Below are 27,929 nucleotides of genomic sequence, written 5' to 3' on the forward strand. Positions count from 1 at the left end.
ATTTCCTTTCTCACTTTCTCTGAGTCTGTCTGTCTGTCTGTTTTTGGTTTAGCCCAACAGAATATCAATAAATAAAAACATTCACATACTATTTTATCTCGGTGAGCATTTCTTTCGTTAAATATTAGTATTTAATCCCCCATCCCTCTCTCTCTCTCACCCCCCCCCTCTCTCACCTCTCTCTCTCTCTCTCTCTCTCTCTCTCTCTCACTCACTCTCTCTCTCTCACTCTCTCTCTCTCTCTCTCTCTCTCTCTCTCTCTCTCTCTCAAACACGTTTAATATATTAATATATAACTATTTACATATTCGTAAGGAGTGGACTACAACTGTTGAACATGGTGGGTCGTCACTGTGGGTATGTGTGATTTGCGGTTGTGTTAGTGGTGGGTGTGCGTGTGTATAAGTATGAAGCCATATTCATTGATGTCAAATTATAATTTTGTTTATCATACCAATCTGCAGAGAACGCAAGTATGTGACAAACTCATCTTCTTTGGGGCAAGGGAAAATAAAATATTGGTAAAATAATGTCCTTATATAATATTCTCTTAGAAGCTATATACTTGAACCACATGGCGTTCATTTGAAATACTATCAACTTCGGAAATTGTCATCTGGTTTTCTTTAAAACATTTTTTCCACAAGGAAATCTATTTTTTTTAATTTTTTTTATTTGAGCATTGATTGCTATATAGGCCAATAGACGAGTTTACTCACTACCAGTTCCGAGCAAAGGTTGGTATAGGCCTATGTATAATAAACTGTAATGACAAATGCAGACTGGAAAGTGGGAGCTGAAAATATGAACCCTTTATTTGGTATTGAAGAATTCAATAAATAAAATCAACATATAATGATTATGATACATCATATACAAATATAAAGCATATAGACCATAATAATGCTAATTATTGTGGTAATATTCATCTATACTACCATTTCATAATCTTAATACGTACTACAAATACTTTATGAAATTTGGCAAAGACTATTAAAAAAAATCATTGACATCTGTAAACATTTGGGGATATCAGTGTTTTCACATTATTTTACTTTTCTTGTTTGAATGAGCAATGATTCTTTTAATAACTGTAAACAGGATTTAAAATGAGCACAAATAATACTAATGTCAACATTAATGTTGCGTCGTTTTGGGAATTGTTAGTCTATGAATTAAGACGAGTCAGCCTATCTAACAACAACAACAATACTATTAAAAAATGAAAATAATAATAATAGTAGCAGTAACAATAATAATAATAACAATAATTATTATTATCAATTGCTTTAACAATTCTGGCCAATAAAATGCTTCAGTATAGAGATTTTGTGGAATTTTATTAAATCATGTATACAGAAATGCAAATTAACCATGGTAACTCTTTTAACGTTAACATATTCTGGGTACCAGAGATAACAGATACATTCGCACTTACACAATATAGACAACTTCATAGTTTACTAAGTAGAAGTGTCAACCAGACAGACCGTTGTAGATGAAATAAGAGAACTTGTGAACGGCAACTTTACAGAACAAACATGGCAACATGTTTTGACGAAAATCAATCCGTCTCATAAAACCACACATAATTTTTTTGTTGGGCAATGCAAGAGCGAAAACAGTTATTTGTAGAATACATTATGTACAGAAAAATAGCGATTGTCCAACGTTTGTGGATGTTCTCTTTCTAAACTGCTGGATATCAATACAAACAGGCTCGGATCCGTTACTACGCCATGTTATGTTTGGTAGAGATGTCATTTATGTCAAGTTTGTAGGGCCATTTGCGAGGGACTAGCTACCTTCATCGCTACACGGGACGCCAAGGAAAGGACTGTATACTAGACGAACTGAAAAGGAACGTTACAAGTGTCTCAAGGATCAACCTAAATGTACATAGTTTGCGGGAGCTTAGTAGCGGAACTGCTTGCAACCCAGATCATGGAATCCTTTCCTGCACCCGTGGAAGCAGTTTCCGAGCTTGTAGGTTGGGAAGAAAGAATGGCAGAAACTGCAGTCGCTGACGCAAACGCGACGTCGGTCACGGCTGAATGCTTCTCCACCCCTCGTTAATCGGGAAAAGACGTCATCGTTGTCGCCCCCCTGCATCGCGTCCCACATTTCTAACTGTTGTTCATCGATGTCATTGTCGCCTTGGAGTTCGTCGACGTTCTGTTTGTCGTATGTTGGGAGAGCGTAGCTCTGGATGAAAACCAGTAGCGAGCAGAGCAGAAGAAGGTATTGCGATAGCGTGTTCATTGTGGACTGTAGGCTGCAGCGGGAAAACAAAATGAACAGAATGAATGTTAGTATAGTCAGATGGTATTTAGGTTAACTTAGTTAGCTGACAATAACGAAATAAAATGTATAATGTGTACAACAATCTACTACTAAGATCCGACTACCTTAAATCTTTCCGTATTCATTCGTAATCCACTTTTATAGTTCTTCTATTATAGTGCATTCATAAAAATGAAATTCCTGAATGATTCTTTTTTGCAATGATAAAGCAACCTGTGGCGTACCTATCTATTGCCAACAAATGATGACGGTTAAGTGAATTAGAAGAATATTAACGAGGGAAAAGGACATTATGACATATATTATCCTTCTATAACCCCGCTCGATTGCTTTGCTCCCTCCATTTTAAAGTTCTAGTTCAACCGTTAGGCACGTGTCGTACAATGTGCTGACGAACCTTGAGTATGATTACGCTCCGCCACTTCCTGTTAACTACATGTATAATCTATGCAATATATTGCTGTTGGTTGTATCTTTGGCGTTCAGTCAAATTTGACTAGTTCCACCTTATCTGGTTCTACCTTATCTGGTTCTTCAATCAAATCAGTCGATTTAGGCCTTATCTGCATGTAAGCCAATAATTTGAGAGCGTCTACCGCTGCCTCATTCCTTTATAATTGTTTTCGGTTCTTAATTCCGCTACCCCAGTTAATATGACTGTTTCTGTTACAGTCCATTACATTTCAACATATGGGCCTTAATCATTAATCATTTTTTCACTGTTTTGTGTTTCCTGCTTATGATAATTCCTCTCAACAGCTTATTTACTTGTCACTTCGCTACAATAAAACTTTTGTGAGGATTCGATGAAATAGTTCGCGTGTCACCCTCCAGCGTCTACTTTAAAAAAAATTATGGTAATAAGTGATGATTTCAATATTATACCATTCTAAATACTACGTTTTTATTTGATGTGTACTCTGAATATAATAATTTTTTGTGGTGATGATTTTGAAATGATTTAGATTGAATGATATTGCTACTTGACTATCGATTCTGTTGTAACAAAATGGTTTAAGAGAGATGCTTTATTCAATGGGTTAATATAATAAATGTAAGGGAAGAAATGAAAGCCATAGTTTAAATTTCACCGTTTATTACCGAATGGATGGGACGGGTTGTACCTTGGGTGCAAGTGTTAATAACTTTCCCCTGCAATGGGGTTGTGAGGAGGGAGTATTCCGGCTAAGCCCTATGCCGACAAAGGAGAAACCTCGAAAACTTTGAAAAACCTGGGCCTCGTTGCATAAAATTTAGCATTGACGGTATCTTTGCAATTCATGGTAACTTCCATGGAAACCTTGTTTTGATTCATTGTTGAGTGACGTCGCCATGGTAGTTACCATCAGTGGTAAGTTTTAAGCCAGGGGCCCAGGTTGTTCCAATTTGTCAAGGTTTCTCCTACATGAGATTAAAATGGATGATATTCACGGAAAGGGGAAAACATCACGTACTTTTTGAAATTCAATCTGTAGAAGATCAACTAGTTTTACTTGCATTACGCTTGCCTAACACATAGACAATGTATAGTCTTTATAAATACATTTTTCAAAACAGTCAATGTGCTAAAGGGTGTTTGATTTGTTTCAAAATATTTCACTTTCTTTCTTTTTATAATCATCTTCATTTGTAATAGCGGGCAGATATATTTTTTATTACGGGAAAGATATCCCAAAGTGCATTAAAGTGATTAGATTTAAGATGAATGATGTATATAACGTCAAGATAGACGGAAACAGAAAGGTAGAAACTAAAAAAGTATTCAATCAATCTCGGCAAAAAGCCAGTTTCATTGTCAGTCATGCACTAAAAGGGCGAATTTAAATCATTTAATACCTTTACCACATCTTATTCATATTTGAGGAATAGATTGCCATTTCCAATATCGGTGTCTGGTTACAACCGTGCCCTTTTGTTAATGCTCCTCATGGTCGTTTATAAAGTGAGAATAGGTTGGGTAGTATATCAGTGTATTATCGGAGAGAAAGCGGCCAACCTGCCCCGGGTATTCTATTGAGTTAGACAGCTTGGTATACCATGTCATAATCGGTCTAATGACTAATGTACATATCATCCAATGAACCTTTTGACATGCGATCCCAAAGATCATCAGCATAGAGCAAATCTCTACAAATGCATCCATCTCTGACAAAGTAAATGGGTTATTGTACCCCTCATATCACACGTTATGAATCGATAATTACCATCAATCATTTTGATGGTCAGTTTTTGTGCCTCCATGAGCCATCTTTTCTAGAGCGCATGACGGTTACTTAATCATTACAAAAGCTGGATTTGTGATGTAATATATTAAATCGAACCGTCTTTTCATCTTTTAGCCGTATTGTGATGATAATAAGCGAAGGCGTGATGGACGTGCGTTCGCCGACATGATATTTTTTCATTTTGTTGTATCTCATGGACTTTCTTTCGCGAGCACGCGCCGACGTCTCTTCGCCACAGCCTCCTAGCCGTGCTAAATAGAGTAACATGACACGGCCTATTCATAATGGAATCCATTGGTGGGGTGGAGGGATGAAAAAGAGAATGGATGGCCATGGCTCAACTGCGGACTGTCTCATCAAATGGCATTTCATCCACACACGTAGACCATCTTCAGACTTTATCACCTTTTCCACAAAAGACGAAGCAGAAAAAAAAAACCACACCACGAAATGAGAGCCATACATCGTCTCTTCATTCACGTATCGAATCGTGATTTTTCTAATGTAATTTACCAGGTTGATGCCTTCAGTCATGGAAGAAATAATGAGAAGAAAGGTTCTTTCGAGAAAATGACTAGCTGTAGTGATATGTCCTTCATACTTGTCGTTGCGAGTAGACTAGCGCTGCGCCGATTAACCTTCAGCATTTTGTCTCAAATACAGAAAATAATAGCTCTGTCTCAAGTAATACGTGTTGTACCAATAGACCCACACCGAAACTGCCTTGTATATCAAACAAGAACTATGACTTAAATGGCGCCAGAGTAAACCACCAGGTATTGAAATCAGTTGCAAGGTTACATTTGAAATAACAATCACACTTTCTCTGGTAAAAAGCTTAATGTCATACTTCTAATTTTAGGGCGCTTATGTCGATTTAAATATTCGTTTTCATGATGCAAGCTCACAGTGATTGCACCATTGGTACCCATATCATTTATCATTATTATAAGGTTACGTTATCATAATATCTATAATAACTGACACATCAACAGGAAGGATCCTTCGAGGTATAACCTATAGAAGGGAAGAGAACTATATCATAAGCTGTCATGTTGCGGGGGAGTAAATAAATTGATATGACCGGAATGGTAAAAAGGTCTCCTCATCCCTCTCTCACCCCCTCCCTCAAGAGTTGGAAGTTTTTTAGGATGATTGATGATAAGTCTGAAGGAAAGACATCATTCTGGTGGACAGTCAATGTTCTTGCATACTGTCAATGTTCTTGCATACATTCAATGTTCTTCCATACTGTCAATGTTCTTTCATACTGCCAATGTTCTTGCATACTGTCTTGATAGCACGAACGGATCCAAACTGCCAAGAAGCAGCAACTTAACCTACTTTGGCGATGACTTCGAGCCAGGCAGTGGATCGTTCAAAGTGTGAAAGTGAACACATTTTCTACGTATCAATGAAAGTAAAATGTCAAACACACATCTCTTGGAGAGAGAAAATTAAACATTGCTACTTTTATTATGCATTGAGCAGTCCAGTATTAAAGTGAGGAATAGCAAATCATAATTCTGGTCCGTCAGTTTAATGATTCTATCCGTGTAATCAACATAACAAGTTCAATATCAATCTTATGAAATCAGTATCACTTTTTGTAGTCTGTATCCATGATTTTTTTTAAAATTGCTTTGTTAAGGAGTTTAATGTCCTTGAAACAAAGTAATTTTTTTTCACTTTGATTTTGAAAAAGCAACATTATTTGAGGAAATTGTTTACATTACGCTTATTCCTTCGAAAAAGATATGAGCCATGAAGTTGCCCGATTGTGGAGGGAGTGGGTTTGGGGTAAAATCTCCTGGGGATAGAAGAGAAGAATCATTTGCCAGTCAAAAACAAAATCGGAAACCAAGGTTTTTCGCCAAGGATAAACAAGTACAAACATTTACACATTTGTCAACCCCCTCCTTCCGAAAGCAATTGGATTAGATGACATCCCCATTCCCAAACGACATCTCTTGACACGACTTTTCGCTCAGTACATTGTTTGATTATTATAGAGGAAATGAGTTATAGCTTCAGTCATGTGTTAAACCCACATCGTCAGAGTCAGAAGGGATTTATCACTTCACCTACTTCTCGGCTTTCTTTTCCCTCTATCCCTTTCATCCCAGTTTCTTTCTTTCATTCTTTTTTAATTAGCCAATGCCCTCCCCAATGCTACAGTGATACAATATTGACTGTAAGAGCACTTTGTGATCTTCCATTGGGGGTTGGTAAAGTTCAGGGTAAGAGAGCTCCTTGTCATCTCTTGCGATTGTTTAACTTCTACAATTTACATCCATGCGTCAACAGCAGCAAACTGTTTACAGACTTTGAACACATTTCTATGTTGTAGCTATATTGTTCAGAATGTTGATAAACATTACTCCCAACATCATTATCCCGTCCAAACCATGACCTCTCCCACGAGGCGCCCCAGACAACCCCACTTCCAATCAAGGATGTCAAGACCATCGTACACAGTCATCTGCGTCTCCACATTTGTCCTTTTTTCGTGTAAATCTCATCTTAGCAATTTCGTGCATGACCCTCTTTCCATGTACCATCTTCACCTCGACAGCAACAATATTGACCTCGGCAGAATCCCATGTGCCAGCGTGCGTAACGCGGTTCAACGTCATCAGCTTGACTAAACCACACCGTTTCTATCTCGGCCCGCCGCTGGGAGCCGAATATCTCCACGGAACTAATGACATATCGGTCTGAAACTGGGATTGGTTGATTTCTATTGAACCTGAGATGAACTGATTACCCGTGAGAATCAAAAGCCTTCAGACACTGTCCATAGTTATTTCATCGCAGCAGCCGTTATTGCCTCCCACTAACATTGTTCTGGATATCATTCACACCCAAAAGAATGTAATTTCGGCTGACTGCATTTACTTTGATCAATATGATTTGCTTTGATGTTTCCATAGCCTACTTCATATGTGGGTGTCTCACTTTGGGGATTGTACTTTGCCGTGTTGCAATTGAAGGAAGATTTATAATACGACTTAAATCAACTTTCTGTATGTTATTCAGGAAAAGCCGTTCTCATTACTGCCCCCCACCCCCCACAAAAAAAAAAACATTCACAGTGGTTTGGAGGAAATATATTCGATTGAATACACAATGACATTTCAATATGATAAAAATACACCAAAAAAGTACAAGGAACAATTAAAAATGTTGTGATCCAAACGGCTTCTGAAAATGGGATAGACTTCATTTTTGCTCTTTGTTTTTGTATAATTCCCCCTTTCAAATTCCTGGATACCCCTGTCGAGTGTTGCTCAGTCTGTTGTGACCACCCATGGCTCTTCTTTGCACCCTCCGAATCTGTGTTTGGTGCTTATGTCGTCAGACAAGACCCTTTTTTATTTACTTACACAAATGTCTCTTGAACCAAGTGTAGTAATGGGCACGGCGTAATAAAGATTATTAGCTTCCAAGTTTTAGGCAAATGATGCAGAAAACTGGATAGGCCTTCAAAGATGAAATGTTTGCTCCTTTTGTAAGATGTGAGGGCTTGGGTTGCAATTGGGTCTAAGCTTTGATTTTGGGTAAACTTTTTTGTATAGTGGGAGGTCCACTGTTGAGGTGTCAGGAGTTTCATTGGTGTAAAAAGAATTTGTTTTTGTCCACGAAGCGATTGTCGCCGGAGCATCATGTTACCATCAAATCTGTAATCTTTCAATTGCACTTTTGACCTTAAACGTGCCGTTCTGTGGGAAATTCAAGTCCTACAAGATACTCATCTACCACACCTTAAAAGAGATGAACAGTAACATGATAAACAAAGGAATAACATAATAATAAAGGGGGGGGGGTCATTCATGACGTTATTATCTTCTGTTGATATTTTAGGTAACAGTCACCACAATCTGCATTTTATTCTTATAACTAGAAATAAGTAAATAAGAAAAATAAACAAATAAAGTTAGATTTATTCTGGTAAATGCATTCCTACAGTAAAAGAATATACCTTGAACTAAACGACCACGTCTTGTCTCATAATTTCTTTTGAGAGAAAGATACATATATCTCATACCGTCTGTTCGAAGTCATTATTTTAAAGGGTATTGGGATATTGTTATCATGTTGTACATCTCATTCTGCTCATTTTGATGATACATGTATAATATTATGCTGGCTTGTCTATCTAAATATATATTCATAAATAGATACAATAGTATTACGATTCAAAAGAAAATATCAGGAATTATCTGCAAGTGAAAATTAGATAACGGTTGAGTGTATGCATGGTATTTGCAATAAAAAGAAGAGTTTTGCAAAAAAAGTAGTTATCAGCGGTACGAGTAAGAAATTGTTTGTTTTTAATTCTTATTATCAGTTAGATTGAATAAATCAGTTTAAATCTATCTAAACTATTGATTTTTAAATGAAGTTAAATTGGATTACCTGTCATTATAGTACAAGTACATGACAACATAGAAACAATGAAAATAGAATATGGAAAGATTTCTTTGTGCGTTAATTGATAAGCACTTGAACCCTACCAGGCAGCTTATCGACAAACAACACTTTTTGTACATAATTTGGTATAGTTTTTCGGTATTTAATGAACAATCATGTACGTCAGGAAATTTATTTTGTCAATTCGTTTACAAACAAATATTTGTAACAATTCCATGTGTGTGTATTTGCAGGCATATCCGTCTACCATGAAACGTGATTAACTGCACTTGGAAATGATGAACCCATCGAACCATCTATTGCACCAGCATCAAAGACATAAACACAAGATATTGAGGTATGTTCTCTAAATGACATAATGCTTAATTTAGATAAGCACAATCACTTGTGACGAGTGGCGGATATCACTCTACTTTTCATATGATAGTAATACGTTTAGTTTTAAACGATAAAGATGACATTTGACACTTTAAATCATAAAAATGAATAGCAAAAATCAGTCCATTGTGTAATTGATTCTTGTTTTGTCACTAAGCATTTACCATACAAACATCCATAACAAAGGTAAAGAGGCAATCAAGTGAAAGGCAACTATTTAAAGTCATTCCATTATTTTGAAGGTGTTATGAAAAAGAATTAATAAAGGTTGAAGAATTGTAAAACCGTCAGTCAGTCGAACCTGGCCATGTCCGAACTTTTGGGACATCTCAGTGGTCTAGTGGTTAAGGCATTGGTGGTATAAGCCAGGGATCCGGGTAAGATTCCCAGCGAAAACGTTCTTTTTTCAACCTTTGCAAAAATACAGAATGGATGGCAGCAATAGATTACTTTGATAGAGCAAACCACCATTGTTCTCTAATTTTTCTTTCTCAAAATCAGAGTGTACACTAGAATTTGAACAGATCGGGCATTCTTTTTCGGGGTTTTAGGAGTGACATGTGCCTTCTTTATAGCATTGGTAGTTTTGAACCAACAACTATGAAGGTGATTGTACTTTAACGTTCATAATCATAAGCCTGATAAGCTGGATTCACAAAAATCCACTTACGGGTTCAATAACGATTGCAGTACTTCCAACGTCATAATAATAAGACACCAACAATATATGAGGAGGTCAATTAGGTTTTTCATATAGTTGCATTTTCATTTTAAAATATGCAGCCGGATTTGAATGAAGACCCATCGTGGCAATTCATTGCGCTCTTATTAAAAGTAGTAGTGCTCTGCAGTACCTATTTCAGTGTTGTAATATTTCTTATTCTATATGCTTATCAAAGTTTGCAATATGGATGTGAAATATTACTAGTTCATCCATTGAGGAATAGTGGCTATGTTATTCCACTAAGGTTGTTTGGCAAGACGTTAATCTACAATTGCCGCACCCAACCCAGGTGTAGTAAGTGGGCACCTCACTAAGTTATTCCCTGAAATGGACTGCACGCTATAACAGTTGCCAGAGCTACAAGAATCTTATTACAAGCGCTTACATAATATTACAATGTAATATGCACTTTCCAAGAGTAGAATATTGATATTAATATTACTCCTGAACCTGAAAAACTGGTTCACCACATGTTCATTTTGGATGTTCTTTACTTTTCATCTAATTGAGGATAATGATGACGTACATTGCACAACATTTGGTATTGTATGTATTTTTAAAAGACTTCTAAAGAAACAGAAATCTCATTTTCCCAATCTGCTTAAATGTTCAATGGCATGATTTGAAATACTCTCCATCTTTTTCCCCTCCCCCAACGAATCGTGTTGTAAACAGGAAACATGTTCTGCATCCACCTACGCATAGAGTTCTACCTTTTGTCTCAGTTGTTACGTTCACTCTAATAAGATAATATAATAAAGCTGGTGTATGTAGTCTCGCGTTGAATCGGCCTCCTCCTCATGCTATTGTCCAAATTGGGCCATGTAATTGATGAAATATCAATGATATATGACTCAGCTGACAATGATACTATGAATCCATTACCAGCATCACGTAGGAAGAATCCACAAATTACCAGCCAATCATAATTCTTAGTGCTAGCACAGATGCAATCTCAATGCCTGTCTATTTCTAAATTTCCGAGTATGGAGTATGTAAAAAATCATATATTTTCTAAGAGTGGTTGTAAAATGAACATGTTTATAATGCGTTCTTAGGATGTTGGTTGAATCTAAGGGCTTCGCATGTTGGATGAAATTGAATAACAACATTTCATAAAATAATGCGTTGAGCAAGAGGGGATAATGTAACTCCCTTTTGTAATGAATCCAAAACGTATTCAATTAAGCTATTAATTTCTTCTCATCTTTTACAATACAACGTGTGCTTTTTTTTGCCTGAAATGTGCTTCGAGACTGATACGTAAGTGCAAAATATCGTTAGATTGCAAACCAATGTTAAATAGACTTTCAACATGCTCTCCTAAGTAAAATAAAAAATGTTTTGGGGTAGATTAGATATTTGCAAAACAAACTTTGAACTTGAGTATCTCTTTATTAAGCTTCACCCTCCATCCCCGATACGTAACTCTACACTCCCTCTCGACTTTCACAGTTAACACATTGGAAGGAAATATGAAATAGGATAAGCAGCATTAGCATATATTTTGTCTATGTATGATATTAGAACAATATCAAATTCATCAGAGGACTGATTCTTATTCATTAATATTATACTCATTTGCATTGATTGAAATAAATTGATTGCATAGATTTCTTGTATGGAATATATACATTTTGTCATAAGCATCGTTTCTTAGAATTGCGGGATGACACATACAATGATATTCCTTATCGAAGTTTCTGCCTATCAAAACACTCGAATACACATTGCAATGGGGGCGTCTTCTGACCTTGGCTATTTGCAATGGGTGGGAGAGGGAGGGGGTGGGGCACATTATCTGACAACCATTACTCCCTTCCCCTTTAATATCAATGTGTAAATCTAACTTTCACGAATAATGTTCAGAAATTCCCCATTCGAATGTCGCATGGGACCGAGCAGTACACCAAACATTATCGGCTTTCAATAGCAATCTAATGATAATTAACTGTCTAATGGCGGTCATTCGTTCGAATTATATAAGGAGGGGGAGGTGCGCCCCCTTGCCCCCTTAACAAAAAGGAAGTGCTACCTACGAAGGTACACTAACTACGTCGCGGTTTTTCCAGGACCCCTTCTGGTGTTTGCGTAAAAGGCGCAGTTACGGGACATGCGCTTGTCCATGTCTAATTGGTTGAGCTTTTAAGGCACGTTACACGGTAGATGACTCTCCTCACTCGGCGTAGCGCATGGAAATGGACATGAAGTGGCACTGGTACGCCACTTGAGAACTTTAATTCAGTAGAAAAGAAGCTTGAGTGTATTTGCTGAGTAAAGGACGGGGCTATTTTGACGATGACGGATCCTCACATCATGTACTTGATATTTTTGTGGGGGGTTCGGAATTCGTCACCCGTCTCTCTTTCGCTTGTAGTGTCGAACGACTGCACTCATCATCTTCAAGAAATGATGAGAACTTGCGAAAAGGCAGAATTGTGCTACCAAACACCTCACGTAGGCTAAGTGTGAAGGCGGATTAACAAGCATGACCATATATATTTATAAACATAACACGCACCTAATTATAAAAAGTCATGAGCATAAATAATTGATTGCTCTTTCTGTTAAAGGTAGGCCTATATGCTTTATGTTTAACTGTTTTTCGAAAGGAAAAAGTGTGTGAAATGTCAATAGGGTGTAAAGCCATCGTTGACACTTTAAATTCTGCTTCACAAAAAAAAGCGAGAAAACGAAAATACACAATTTCTACCTAATTGGCGTGAATTGGCAATGCGAAATGTCAACTTAGCAAGGTCTGTACTCATTAGTGCTTTCTTTGTTTTTTCATATTCTTATTGTTTGTCTTTAAAGCAATGACACACTGAAATTATTCCTGCAGTCACATAAAGCAAACAAAACAATCCTTTTCGCTAGCGTGCTTCTTTGTTTAATTGCTTTGAACTTCTTACCCACATGCAATGAACCATATGCGATAAGAGCCTTACATGCACGGCATGAAAACAACCCCCGGTATTTGACTTATATGACTTCGTACTATAATGTTTTCATGTATGGTTTTCGTTTAATCACAAAACGGGGCGAGCACCCATTGTATACACAATCGTCGTGGGACTGAGATAAGCGGGGGCGTGTGATAAAAATGGAGTGATTTTTCGAATACAGAGCGCCTCGGATATTGCATTGCAACTTGTTTTTCACGGCATTCCTCGTAAATTATACCCATTTAATGTAATATAGATTTGTGCTTTTCCGTTATTTTCCAGCGTTGATTGACATCCAAGCTAGGGTTCATATTCTGGAGATACATTTCGAGGCCGTAATCTTATCTCAAACCGTCCAATGCGATGTTTTATTACTTATTGGAAAGTTCTATCTTTTATCTACCGATTTCGATGTACCATGAATCTTTTGGCTCAGACAATCAAATCAGGTCATCAAAACTTTTGGGATGTCAAAAATGCATTCAATATTATTCCTGTACGTAGGCCCATATTGACTCTTATTCCAGGCACTTGCCCTAGCCTTTTTCCAGCCGTCTGTATATTGGACGCTGATTTAGATTTTTCTCCCATTTCGAAGAGATGTTGCAAGGATTTTGCATGGGAATATCCAATGACCTTTGATTTGAAAAAATAATGAGACGACCATGCACCAAGTGATATACACTCATTTTCAGAGACGGGTATTGGAGACAGAGAAAGAGAGAGAGAGAGAGAAAGGGAAAGAGAGAGTGGAGAGGGGAGATGGGGAAGAGGAGGGAAGTAGGGAAACAGAGCGATGCATGAAAGCAGAGAGTGGTGGAGAGGGGGAACAGAGTGGGAGCGGGAAAGAGGGCTTTGTCGAATATGTGTATGCGCGAGAGTGAAAGTGGGGGAGGGGGGGGGGGCGTAAGGGGACCTTGAGAGAGAGAGAGAGAGAGAACCCAGGAAAAGGTAGAAAGGTGAAGAGTGAAGATCACATTCAAAGATGAAATATATCTTATGAAGATATGGACTTACTGCACGAAGATCGACTGTACAAACTTTGAATCGAGTCTATTATTTATAAAGAGAAACATGGGGAGAGTGAACGTGTGTGTGTGGTGTGCGTGTGCGTGCGTTTGCGCACGTGTGTGTGTGGGTATGCGTGCGTGTGTGTGTGTGTACGTCTATGGAAAGGAGAGAGCGAGAAAGCGAGAGGTGAGAGCAATAAACCTGGAGAGCCTTTACAGAGGATCGGGTTGGGATACATAAGAGTCGAGTCTCAAAGTAAGACACGATAACATCTTCAGAAGATATGAACATACCGTGTGAATGAATGCGTTCTATTTCTTTTTTTTTAGCGCAATATTACTACATAGGAAAAACTAAGCCTGGCATCGGATAATTTTATTGGAAAGATATATGGAGAGAAAGAGAGAGAGAGAGAGAGAGAGAGAATGAGTCACAGAGGGAGAGTGGGCCCGGCGGACAATGGATCAGAAGATGTGAAAGTTTCACCGATAGGGATATAATTGAGACCCAACCACTTGCAGAAATTATCACATTTTAATGTGCTAAAAAAATGTGATACGCCGATACTCTCTTGAGGCGGAAGAGGATTTTGAGATGTTTTCGCGGGAAATATTGGAATTGGACGCTGAATGGCTGGCAACAAAGATCCCTCAAAGGACAAAGGTGGAGATATGCTTTACAGAAATTACCGCTGAAAATATATACCAGTTCGTAAAAGAAGATAATTCATCAAACTTTCATGAATATATTAACTACTTTGGTGCTATGTCAGTCTCTGTTTTCTTTTTTTTTAATATAAACATTCAATGAGCTTCTTCTCTTCCCATATATGATATTAATAGCTTTTTACACTTGCTCATCAACGGTCCCGTTGCACAAAACTTACCATTGATGGTGACTTTACCATCAATGGTAACTCTCATGGAAACCTTGATTTTGATTGGTTTTCTAACATGTCTTATATATGAAAATATTTATATATACGATGTTCCCACGCCTAAAATTGTCTCCATAATTTTGGAAAGAACTATACTCTCAAGTTATTCACAACAGACCCAATTATATGTGTGTGCGCGTGTGTTTGTGTGGGTTTGTTTGTGTGGGTGTGTTTGTGTCTGTAGTGTGTTGCTAACATTCAAATCTATATAAATCTAGATACATAACATCTTGATGCATAAAAAACATCCACTACTACTAGAAGATAATAGTGAGAAAGATCATTGATCGGTTTATTGCACAATGACTGTACTGGAAACATCAAGATGGCTGTGGGAGAGGGGGAGAGGGTGAGAGTGGTCAAGGCATCTGTAATTTATTGTTAAAGTCGCATGAAAGACATGCAGTAATTTGCTACCGAAATTTATTCATTGGACCTGTGACATCTTTCCTTTGTCAACATATTTTGACCTTTGCATTACGTGTTTGTCGTCATCAGACTGTGCTGTGTCTGGCAGTGATGTACGAGTACTGTTGCACCCCCTCCCACATGGGAAGATAAAGAGAGAATATGATACGACCATTCTATCTTTCCAGCAAGAAACAGAGTGCCCTCGACCCTATAAGCTGGGCGTGCCACACATCTTAATCGCAAGTAAAGTACGCCGCCATTGATTTAAGATTCCATGATATTATTCGCCGAGATCTCAAAATTGCTTCGTCCAGACACCCACCTTTCCAGTAACTGTACCTGCCTTCCTAACAAAAATGAAAAGGGAAAACTCCAGAGGCACATGAAACATCGGAACTATTCTGACTATTTTCTTTAATGTGTGATTATATATCCGCTTTTTTCTTGTTTCTGATTCATTCTTATCTGTCATAACCAAACCTTAAAAACATTTTAAGACACTGTAACGCAAATGATTTACTAAGGTACTCATCTATTCTTATTAGATAATTTTCGGTCGTTTGCTTCACGCTGCTCTAAGTAGTCATAGTAATTTTTTTTTTTTAAATTGTGAGTAGTAATACCTCTTTTGCTACCGGACATTTTGATTACGGACATCTTCGATTTACTGTTTACACAATCATTGTTAGAAATAGTTTTAGTTATTGATGTATAATATGGTATTAGCAATCTTATCCCATCTCTGTTACCGTTTGTAAGTATAGTATAAAGGAAGGAGTGCATTACTGTGAAAGTAAGTGAAGTGTGTTGTGTTCAAAAGTATAGAAGTTAAGACCGGTTCTGAACTTTCCTTTTGTATTTTACCGACATAGCTGCCACTGCTGTAATGTATTTACAACTGCACCATGTTTCGGTGAAGGCGTACATAGAGCGATTTCCTGTTAAATCGAGCCTCAACGCGCGCGCGTTATGCAGTTGTAGATGCATTGTGGGACATGGCTGACGACACATCGGGACTTTGCGAGCAGCAGATGGCAGTATACGTATAGATTAAGTAGTGTCGGTAGAATACCCTGCCTTTAAGTAGTTATGCGGTAGTGACGTTAAATCTGTATTTTCAGCCACAATGAGGCTCTGCATAGCTTGCACTAGAGAATCTACCTAAGATTATTTCCATAGTTATTAAACGTCTTATCGCGCTAAATCCGCATTAACGTTATAGAATAATTTGTTAAAACACCCTAACTCTGCACTTTAAATATCAAATATGTTACGTGTGCCTAACTAGTCCACTAAAAGTGACAGACCGTCTGTAACATGTACAATGTACAATAATTAATCATTGTTTTTCGCATTCTATTAAAAGGTTTTGTGGACCAGGATACTATTGAAAGCACTCATGTAAAGACCCCATAGTGAAGTACGTAATCCCAGGACTCCTATCCATCTAGCTAATGGAAATCAACTGACAAGTCTAGGCATTGACATGGGATAGAGAGAGAGAGAGACAGAGAGACAGAGGCATTGGCAGGGGATAGAAAGAGAGAGAGAGAGGGAGAGAAAGAGGGAGAGGACGATAAAGAGAAAAAGAAAGAGAGAGAGAGAGAGAGAGAAACCGTACGAGAGATTCTTTTCAAGACACTCACGATAACTTATAAGGGATTTTAAACCTTGAGCCATAAATTTACTTTAATATCCGCGAAGGATGATGATGATGTTGTAAGTGGTTGCCCGAATATTCAAATCGTTTTGCTAATTTTTTACCATCTCACGAATGTCATACAAGTGCAGAAACGATTTCAAAACCTTAATTCACCTTATCGCAATGAAACAAAAATAAAATCAAGTAGACCATGACAACTATTTCTTGGTATATCTTTCATTTGTGTTAAAAAATGGTGTTAAGTGCATTGTCAGTACCACTGTCTGCTACCTACCAATCAATGTATTACACTAATAGGATGTTATCGTGACTATTCTATTGAGAAGGGAAAGCATAGGTGACATTCAATTGGTACGTCATTAACCTCACCGTCCTGGAAAAAAACCACTTCCTATTGAATTTATTTCTCTCAATCGGCGAAGTTAGAAAGAAAAAAACCCCAGAACAAAACAAAAATAAAAACATAATAAAACATCCAGTCCTTTCTTTCCCTCTCTGCACATTTGATTGAATAATGAATCAAATCATGCAAATAGCATGCACAGATTCCCACAAGACGACACGTTCGGTCGGAAGAATTCAAAGCAATTGACGGAGAGAAAGAGTTGGCAGGCAAGTAAAAGAAAGAAAAAAGAAAACGAGTCGGGAATTAGCAGTCCGAATCGGTCTTTTATTTCCGCGCCGTTGATAATGAGACAAAGAGCATTGAATCAATGTGACGTGAGAATGCCAGGCGTTGAGAAAGTGATGATACTTCCTCGATGCAGTGACGGCATCATGTTTCCCCCTTTTTACTCTTCATTGTTTTTTTTCTTTCATCTTAACTTTGTTGATAAGAACATCGCAAAAGTACAACAAGAAAAAGGTACTGTTAAACTCAGATGGTGCCAGACAATAGATTCTACCATGGGTTTCGTGTGCAAATCTCATGTGAACTTGCACAACTCGCACGCCCTTAGATGTTTGCAAAACCGCATTTATAACTTTGGAAACAATGTCTAAGGATGTGAATTCTTGCAGTCTTGGAGGCTGTTCACACCGCATTGAGATAGCGCGGTCTATCGTAGCACCCCCTTTTTTTTCTAGCGCGCGCTAGACCGCGCTCTCTCTCGTGGACCACCCCCAAGAGGTGCTCCAGTGGCACGCCATTTTGGCTCGCCGTGGCTCGCTGTTGGGCGGACCGAAACGACGTTGTACCTTCCAAACCGTATAGATAGTGCGGTCTAGCGCGCGCTATCTCTGCCGGTGTGAACAGCCTCTTGGACTCATTGCAGATCTTAGCTTTACTCTCATACCCGCACCCACCCTTTCCCCACCCTCACCCACACTCCGATACTAGCCCCGACCAGTAACTTAATTAAACTCCCATGCTTTATTACATTGGCCAATGAGGCGTGGTGGCTAACCTACCACCCTAAATCATCTGTTTCCAAAACTATCACGCCATTTTCTCGGTACTTACCAATAACCGTTCTTGTGAAGTATTGGCAAATGCATCTTGGATCACGTTCAACTTGCTGGTCTATTTACCAATTATTACGGGATATTTGCATTTGTATACCGTGTGATTGTAACGTGGGTTCGGATGTGGGTGTGGGTAGCGTGACTTCGTGCGTGCGTGTGTGTTAACGGATGTGTGCATTTGACCTTGGGTGTTTCCTTCGGTACAAATTTTCATTTTCTCTGTCTCCTACTTCAATTTCTTAAGATTGATATCTATCTTAAAATCGCATTTAATCGCATTGGCAAGAAAATCCGATTATAACTGCTTTCATCTTTTGGCGGTATTAATACAATAGTTTAGGGCCATGTCGTGCATAAAATTTAGTTTTGAGAAAAAAATGACCATTTCCAACTACCAAAAAAGTCATATATTGAGATTTGATGTTGTTTTATGGTACTCTTGATTCGAAGACATTTTTAGATATATCAACTTAGTCAAAATCCGATTATTAGATTAATGTTTGATGATACATAATGATAGAGACAATACAGTTTGTTTTTCTATAACACGTAACATGTTGTCATTTTGCGCTTCTTTGCTGAGAGAAGGATATTGTTAGGTCTACTTTACAAGGTAGATTAGTTTTGTTATCGAGTTATTTACTTGAGCTGTTTACTGGCTACAGGGCAATTTTTCCACTTTCAAGTTAACCGATACAAATGGGAGAAGCGGTGTTATTTGTTCTCTCCTGTTTGAGAGAATAACTTCCCTGCTCATGAACTTCCAGGAAAACAAAATCTCCAATATCCACTGGCAAACATTGACTGAATGCCTTACAAGGTTACGCAGGCATTAAAGATTTCGTCATATTTGAGCGGAATTATGTTTCTAGGACCTGTAGAACGACTGAGTACGTGCATTTGATTTGATTTTGAATACACCCCATTTCTCGGAGCATTCCTTAAACTATGATTACATATTTTATACAGTGGGCGACTTGCTGTGTTTTATTCCCCGGTGCATGTTACATAATGATGGTTGATAGCCCAATTAGAAAGTAATTCTAATCGCAGTGAGATCCACACTGTTAACAGTAATGAAATTAAGCTGTCATATCGATCATAGTTTTTCTTTCTCATCGTCATACAATTCTGTTCTGCAGACATGGCCTTAGGCTCATGGGTATATCTCATTCACACTTCGATGGCAAATTTAAACATTTCCAATAGCATCATTGATCCCCCGCCCATGCTTCTGGTAATGAACCTTTGTGCCTATTTACCACGTTAAAAAACCCGAAACACAATGAGTTACGAAACGGTATGGATGTTGTTTCTGTAACATTGCTGTTCTAAAGAACGGGAGTACTATATAGGAAAGAAATCAGAATATAGGGGATTGAAAAATTTGACTTTTTATTGTCTTGAGTAAGACAAAATAATGTTCTATACCGTGACAAAATTATGCAATTACTGCCTGACTCAAGTAGTAGAATTTTCCATCTAAACGTATAAAAGACATTTCGTACTACTTTCCTTCCTTTTAACAATTCCCATCAATCCTTTTTGAACATGTTTGAGAATACTTGTTAATCATTAATTTTCTTCTTTCTATACTTCTCGGTAACTTATCAGTCATTTTTAAAAGCCAGCGTCCGTATCGCAGAAAGTCCTTGCTACATGTTAATCTCGTGTCCATTTCAAGGAAACCCAAATTCAAGGAGCGTCCGAGAAGAAGACAATTCGTGACATACTACGGAAGTCAACGTTTCTCCACAATAGTGCAACGATTGCCCGAGGGGTAGCGCATGATCGCGCCTCTGCTCTTCATGATTACACCACGCCAAAAGGCGCGTGCCCTATCCCATCGCAACAGATAATCGCCATTCTTTGTATCCGTCAGCCCCAATTTTCCTTCCGACCCCACTGCCCATTTGAAAAGTAAAAAAAAAACGTCCAGGGGAATAGAGCATTATCCATTAAAATGAATTAAAGCCGACGGGCACCAATTATTATCAGATCTGTTTTTAGTTGCGTTTTAAGGTTGAGGATGTGGACGAAATGATGACTTTTCAAATGCGTGGGTTACCAATCCTTTACCTTAATCCCCATACAGCGCTATGAAACAAAATAGGGATACATGGAGAAACAGAACGGCGTATATCAAACTATAATTTTGGTTTAAAATGCTCCTAATCTTCGTCTTCCCTACCCTGGGTAAAAATAATAATTCATAACATGTCTTTGAAATATATAGGTATAATCATGCAGACTTACTTATGTGTCCTTATTTAAACTAAAGTCATCCATCAATTACTGTATGCATCCTTTTTATTCAAAAGAAAAAACAAGAAACGCGTCTGTGGAAGCCGTAATCGCATTTTTTTGTATAAATGTTTATCCGAATTAGCGAGGACATGTCCTTGCTCAGTGCCATACAAATTATCCAAACTCCCGTTACACTGTGGAGTAGACGTTTGCCTTCCACATCAATGTAAATGCAACCAAATGTATTACTGAAATATAAGCCAATACTGTAGAGCCATCTTATATTAGGTTACACTTAAGTCAGTCTTATTAACACGTTGATAAAATAGTCGTTCGTTGCTTGGACATGCTGACTATCCATTTCCAATTTATTAAACAAAACATTTTTCGAACACCAGTGCTCAAGCAAAAAGTTTTGATTTCTAGGGTATAGCTTGTTACAATGTGTTTCATTGCTTTTATTGAGTCAGATTTAAAGGGACTTATGCATAAATAGAATTGATAAATACGAACAGAAGTTGTAACTCTGTATGAAATGAATCAGTCAATTCACTAACAATATATGAACTGGTGAATTACAAGCTGATTTATGTGTAGGTATTTACTGGGGGACGTACATTAAATAAAGGTTGTAAAAAGGTTGTAACTCGGATTTGATAGTACATTAAAGATGTTTTTATTTCTCTCTCTTTAACATAGTTGTGTAATTAAAAGCATATGATACATGCTTTCTAAGCAGTCAGGTAAAGCATTCATAATTTAAAAAAAAAAATCAATATCAAACGAAAAAAAGTTCCACTCAGACACGGTCCGAAAATCTGAATCTTACTTTTGATTCAAATCAAAAGACGACACTTTCCGGATGAATTTTAAGAAAACAACAACTCAAATACACAAACAAACAACAAATTATGATTTCCTATTGATGCACTATTACTGCATTTCTTTCATCAATAATTACTAACTAATAAAGGCTATGTGGAGGTTCTGTGATTGGAGAAAATTGAAAAATAAATAATTCACCATGTACCGCTGCTGAAAATTGGCCTGTACGGCCTCTAAATCCATTCAGACAAAATCTCTTCCACACCTGCGAATGTCAGCAGACGTGATAAGCCATGTGGAACACACATTACAACATATAAATGACGCCATACAAGTGCTGTGGATCATCATCATCATCAAGAGGAACGTGTTTTAGTCATAAAAAGTATGAATAGTCATCAACATTACTGTACTGTTTGGATTGTGCGTAACTATGGTACCCGATAAAGGCATGTCATCTGCACTTTTAAAGATAATACAACATCTATAGTTAACAAATATGCACTTCAACCAGATATATTTCATTCATATTAGGATAAGTGTATCTATGAGTGCTATTATATATGATATGTATATATATATATATATATATATATAGCATTCCATAGATAGATAAAGATATATATATATATATATATATATATATATATTATATATCTCGTGAAAATATTTGATAAAAGAGTGATACAGTTCGAATATTCTTTTTTCTATATTGCTTTCAAACATTAAAGAGTGTAACATTCCTTTTATGGTTACTGCAGGTGCTCCATCGATTTGATCATGCAAAATTTTCACTGTGCTCACAACGCTAGTGATGTAGAATCAGTATTCCAACGGCTATACGTTTGGTTCATGATGAGGGTTACGTAAAGTTATTAGTTTAGGGTTAAAGATAAAATTCGACTAAAGCGAAAAATTGACCCATTTGGCCATTGAACCGGAGTATATGTCGTATAATGTATTTCGAAAACCCTACATTGCCCTAAATTACCTGTAGATAAACTGCTGTGCCAAAGGAGTGCTTGAATACTCCGTGGGCTGTTATTTCGATCAGATTAATTTCAAAGCAAACGGTAGATAGAAGATTAGAATTGTAATAACTGCAGTTACTTTCCCGCCCTAAAACCTCTCATGCTCATATAATAATAAATGCTGCCGACAGGTTCGTTGCACTCGGGTCCGTTTTGGGTTGACATTTTCTAGGTTTCCATTTGTTATCGTAATCATTTAGATTATTAAGGTGCCATATTTCTCAGCTTTTAAGGTAGGGACAAATTTAGAAAGCATATTTTTTCTTCAAACCGTGCGTAAGGCAATGGATGTTGCTTATCTCTAATGCATCTTAAGGATTCGGACATCCACTTTTCAACAAATGCTGAATTTTGCGAATGACAATTGCATCTCTTACATAATTTGTATTTCCAATATATTAAAAAAGGGACATCACGACCAATCAAGAGTGTACGCAAATTACAAGTTTTTAGAGATATCAAAGAAATGATTGAATAAATAATTATGATCATGTACATGTTCTCGATAAAGGTATTTTCGTTATTAAAAAAAAAATCTCATCTGAGATGACGTTGTAAGAGATTTAAACAAAAAATGTTTACAATAAGCTAATTCATCCTAGGTCAGAAAACATTTCTTAGATATTGAGCATCTTCTATAAAACACAGTCATGGTGGAAATATAAATTGTGCAAAACACCGGTGGCGAATATGGCGCGAGCATGTTGTAAACTTAAGGGATTACTTTTGTTAATGGCTTCTTTTGCCACATTTAAAATAAATTTCATTCTAAATTTGTCGTCTCATCTCATATTACACATTTACATTTTTTTTCTCAATCACACTCTTCCTTTGCCACTGCGTCTCTATAATCATAATTCCCCCGGCATCTTTCTCGGTTCCTCCTTTATCCCTGCCCGTCTCTCTTCTCACCTTCTCTCCCCGATTTCCGCCTGGTATCTTGTGCCTTCGATCAACATGTTCCACCTCTTTTTCTCTCCATGTCTAAAGCCTCGATTAACCCCACTCACTACTCTCCTTAACCAGTCGACCACACCATCCAGAGACAAATCAAGAAGGGTAAGGGGGATAGAATTGGATAATACTCCAAATTAGGCGAATCTTGTCTTCCCGGGGAAACCAGAGAAGTCAATATTCTCACAATGAATGGGTCCCGAGGGATATCCTCCACACCACTTAGAAGCTCCCTGGAGACAAGGACGGTCTCAGTCATATCCATAGTGCCTCCGTGTCTCCTTACAATGATGAGCTGGAATTCCGCAGGTATTATAATCACGACCATACGACACCTGTTATTCGGTGTTGACTTTTAGGCGTTTTAAATGGAGGTGTGTTCTTTCTCATGAATGAAGAATTCTATATGGATTTTTCGACAATGCGAGATCTGGGATAAGTGAATACAAGTCGGAATGTATCTTTTCTTCCTTGAATATTAAACAAAATTTGATACCATTTCAACTTAAATCAAAGAATATTTGAGTTTACCATCACTCATCAATAACTGTTTTAACAATTTTTTTTAAACGTCATTTAAATCACTGACATCATTATCGTAGTTATAATTATAATGATGATGATGATTATTATTATCTCTATTATCAATATTATCATTATTATCATCATGATCATCATTATTACTATCATTATTATATTAATTATCATAATAATCTCAAACTTCAGCCTTCAGTATTCTTATTTTTTACTAATCTGTCAGATAAAAGTTACACAAATGCACCTTAGATACACACATGCACTCACGAAACGCACACACATTTGCGCCTATGCACCCCCTAATTCAGCTTTGTTTCATCATTCTCTCTAATATGTACACTCATTGTCTTTCATTTGTCGAGAGTTACCAATTTTTGTATTATATTATTACCTTTAGATTACATCACGTAATAAAAGGCAGCAGTAAAATAAAGTATACACACAGCCAAAGAAGTATCTGCTACATTCCGTAACAAGCATTTTTAAGAATGCGATTTCCTAGCTCAGGCATGGTATTACGGATGCAGGTTGTTCTTGCATAATTACAAGACACATGAGACTCATTTGCAAAAAATGGAAGGCTATACGAACAACGCAGTATTTACAGATGAAGACAACTACAAAGGGTAACCTTGCTCGAAACTTCTACCTTGAAATACGTCATAATTTGAGACCTCAATATTTCTTCTTTAGAAAAATTGCGTGCATCTAGTAGTATACAATTCCATAAATGGAGTTCTACTTCTCTGAATAGAACGCATAATGTGTTTTATTCTTTGATACACGATTCTAAAAACAGGCATTTGCTCTGAGCCAGCAGTTTATCAAAATACGAAGTTTTCTTGTCATTTTTTTTCATTTTACGTTGAAAATCGACGGATAAGCTAGGCCACTCCAGAATAAAATAACCACGCAAATAACCACGCAATAAGCGACTACTGCTACTTCGACTACTACTACTACTACTACTACTACCCCTACTAATACTTTTACTTCTACTACTACTACTTGTAGTAATAACAATTAATATTGTCAATATTTTTTTGTTCCTCTGGATAATATTGCTTTGTTGAAATATAAATTTTATGATTATTAATGCTGTTGTATATACGTTTTTTGCTTTAAATTTAGATAATGGTTAACTATAAATCATTGTAAAAAATATTTGTAAGGTCAGCAACGATCCCTCTCAAAGGGACATGGGATTAATACATTGTCATATATCGGCTTGACCGACATTATAATGAGTATAATTTGTAAATGAGTATGATTTATAAGATTTCACCTTAGAGAACGGAAGGCATCGAGGTTGAAAGCGCGTGGGACTATTTTGTTTTGCTAATCTTTAATGAGTATTTCTACCATTATTTACCGGCACTCGAATTATTGAACCAGAACTATGCCGACATGTAATTTATTTAAGGCCGATAGTTGTTACAGCTATTTGTATTGTGGAATATTTTAGACTGTTACTTTAGAGGTAAAAATATATTACGGTAAAAAGTGTGGGGGAGGGAAGCCTCCACTAACATGATTAGCTAGGCTTCGTCGTATGTTTTTATTTTCCTCTTAATAAGATTATCATAAGGTGATATTTTATTACAGATTTTGATAATTTACAATTAAAAAAAAGCTTTGCAATGAGACAACGCGAATAGGTACTAACTTGCGACTTATCGAATATTTACATAGAGGTGTAACATGATCTAAACGATTTACATATTTTTAAAAAAACAGTCTATCTGATGGTGTTGTTTGCTATCTGCAATATTATAAATGTCCACACTTTGAGGAAAACAAAAATATTCGTCTTAAGGGAGGTGGCAATGTCGAAAGTGACAAGAAAGCAAGTATACATGAAACTATGTCTCGGAATTATGTGAAAATGAGTTTAAATATGCACACTTTTATTATTTGAATCACACAAAATATATTCACCTCTTCAACATATGCGCTACACAATTTGTAAGTGATTGCATCTAATTTGTAATATCTTGGAGATATTTCAAAATTCAGCAAATAGAAGCCGATCTGTTATTACATATTCTTTAATCCTATAAGATATCCATCTTCTTAATACTGAGAACAAATAATGCAGTTTAACAAATTTGTTTCCTGTGGGAAATGAAATAATATCAGATAAAACTAACAAATTACGTCGGAATCACCGCAACCTATTTCACCGAATTCATTTTGTTCTTCAGCTAAACAAAACTATAAATGAAATTTAAAAAAAAAAAAAAAAGGAGGGAGATTAATAGACGCCATCATTTCGTCAACATCTCCTACAAAATGTGATAGATTATTTAGAGCATCTCTCCAAATAAATCACAGGCGCAATTATTGCCGTTACAGTTTGGAAGAAGAATTAGTCTCCGAACAATCATTAGGCTAGCAATGCCAGCAATGAAGGTGACAAGAGGCAATTATAGAAATGTTATTGATGTATACCTTCACAGAAAGTTCGCTTTGGGAAAAAACGCTCATAAATTATTGAGGTGGATATTTTTCCATGAATTGAAGTGATGATATATGTCAAGAGCAGTAAGATTGATATACTTAGTAGTTACAAATGTACTTTTATATTGTTATCAGCTAAGTGGTTTGAAAAGAAAATTTAAAAAACTGCTGATAGTACAAATGCATTTATATGCATCTCTTAGCAGGGGAGACTTTTATGAAGAAACCATAAAATTGAATAAAAAAATGACTTTTCTTTGATGATATAACAGCTTTGCCTAGTTTTTATCTCAGCTTTGAAATGAAATCAAGACAAAATGCAGTCCTCCTGATCAGAAGTAAATTTTGCATGAACACGATTACAAAGAATGTCTAAAAATTCATCCCAAGTCAATTTCAATAGCCCTATCTATCATCTTTTGAAATGTGCGAACATTACGATGAAGTATTACGTAATCTGAACATGATTTCTACGGGATATACAAAAGGATATTAAAGTTGCCCTTGAGATGAAATTTGGAAAGTCTTTGCGATTTTGTTCACATAGGATTTCCTCCTTTTTTTTACTGATAGAAAATAAAGTAACCACGCTTTCTTTATAATTCGATATTCCAATTCACTGCAACTACCTGTTTTATATGACTTTAAGAAAAACAACGTTTCATGACAAACATTTATAGCAAAAAGATAAATAAATTGAACAAATTGTGAATACAATTGACATCATCACGTTCGTAAGAGAAAGCCTGTTTTGTCTTTAATTTTGGCAAAATTGACTTTTCCTGAAGTAAAGTAATATTTGAATAAATGGAATCTAAAATCATTCTGAAATAGTTTCACGACCTGCCACCGCATGGTCGTTAATATGGTACGATTATATATATATTAACAAAAAGAAATGCCTTTGAAGAGCGTGAAAAGAACAAATAGCGAACAAGACTCACCTTAAAAGTGTGTATGCGATAGACAGGCGACGGGTGGCGGTTTGCAGTTTTGCTCGACTATTATATTACTGTTGTTCGTCTTGCTTTTCCACTACACTGCATAAAAAGAGAAGGTCGGTCTATTGTTTAGATGTCCTCCAAATACTCTGTCTTTTATCCCTAAATGGCTAATCTCGATGTTGTTCGTTGCTTCCTTTCTCACTCACTGCCTCCTTGCCCGTAAACTCGACCATTTTATACACTCATTCAGGCAACCTGTCATGGTTGAGGAGTTGCCATGGTTACCCGCCGACAGACTTCCCGAGTCACTTTTTCTTCTCAATCGCCTACCACTTTCCAGACAAGGCACGGAAGTTTTTACTGCAAAGACAACACTGTCACCCTCAAAATAATCATATTCTGGTCATGAAAGAATGTTCGAGGCATGCAGCTATG

General features: G+C 36.9%; 1 long non-coding RNA gene across 1 annotated transcript; it reads right to left on the reverse strand.

The window, feature by feature from the left end:
- Window positions 1-1,990: 1,990 nt before the first annotated feature.
- LOC115929775 lies at window positions 1,991-27,929 on the reverse strand. Its single transcript, XR_004066726.1, has 2 exons — window positions 27,495-27,929; window positions 1,991-2,275 (listed from the first exon to the last, which is right to left on the reverse strand). It is a non-coding gene; the product is annotated as an uncharacterized LOC115929775 (long non-coding RNA).

Source organism: Strongylocentrotus purpuratus, unplaced genomic scaffold (genome assembly GCF_000002235.5).
Source record: "Strongylocentrotus purpuratus isolate Spur 01 unplaced genomic scaffold, Spur_5.0 spur5_scaffold_5, whole genome shotgun sequence".
Classification (NCBI taxonomy): domain Eukaryota; kingdom Metazoa; phylum Echinodermata; class Echinoidea; order Camarodonta; family Strongylocentrotidae; genus Strongylocentrotus; species Strongylocentrotus purpuratus.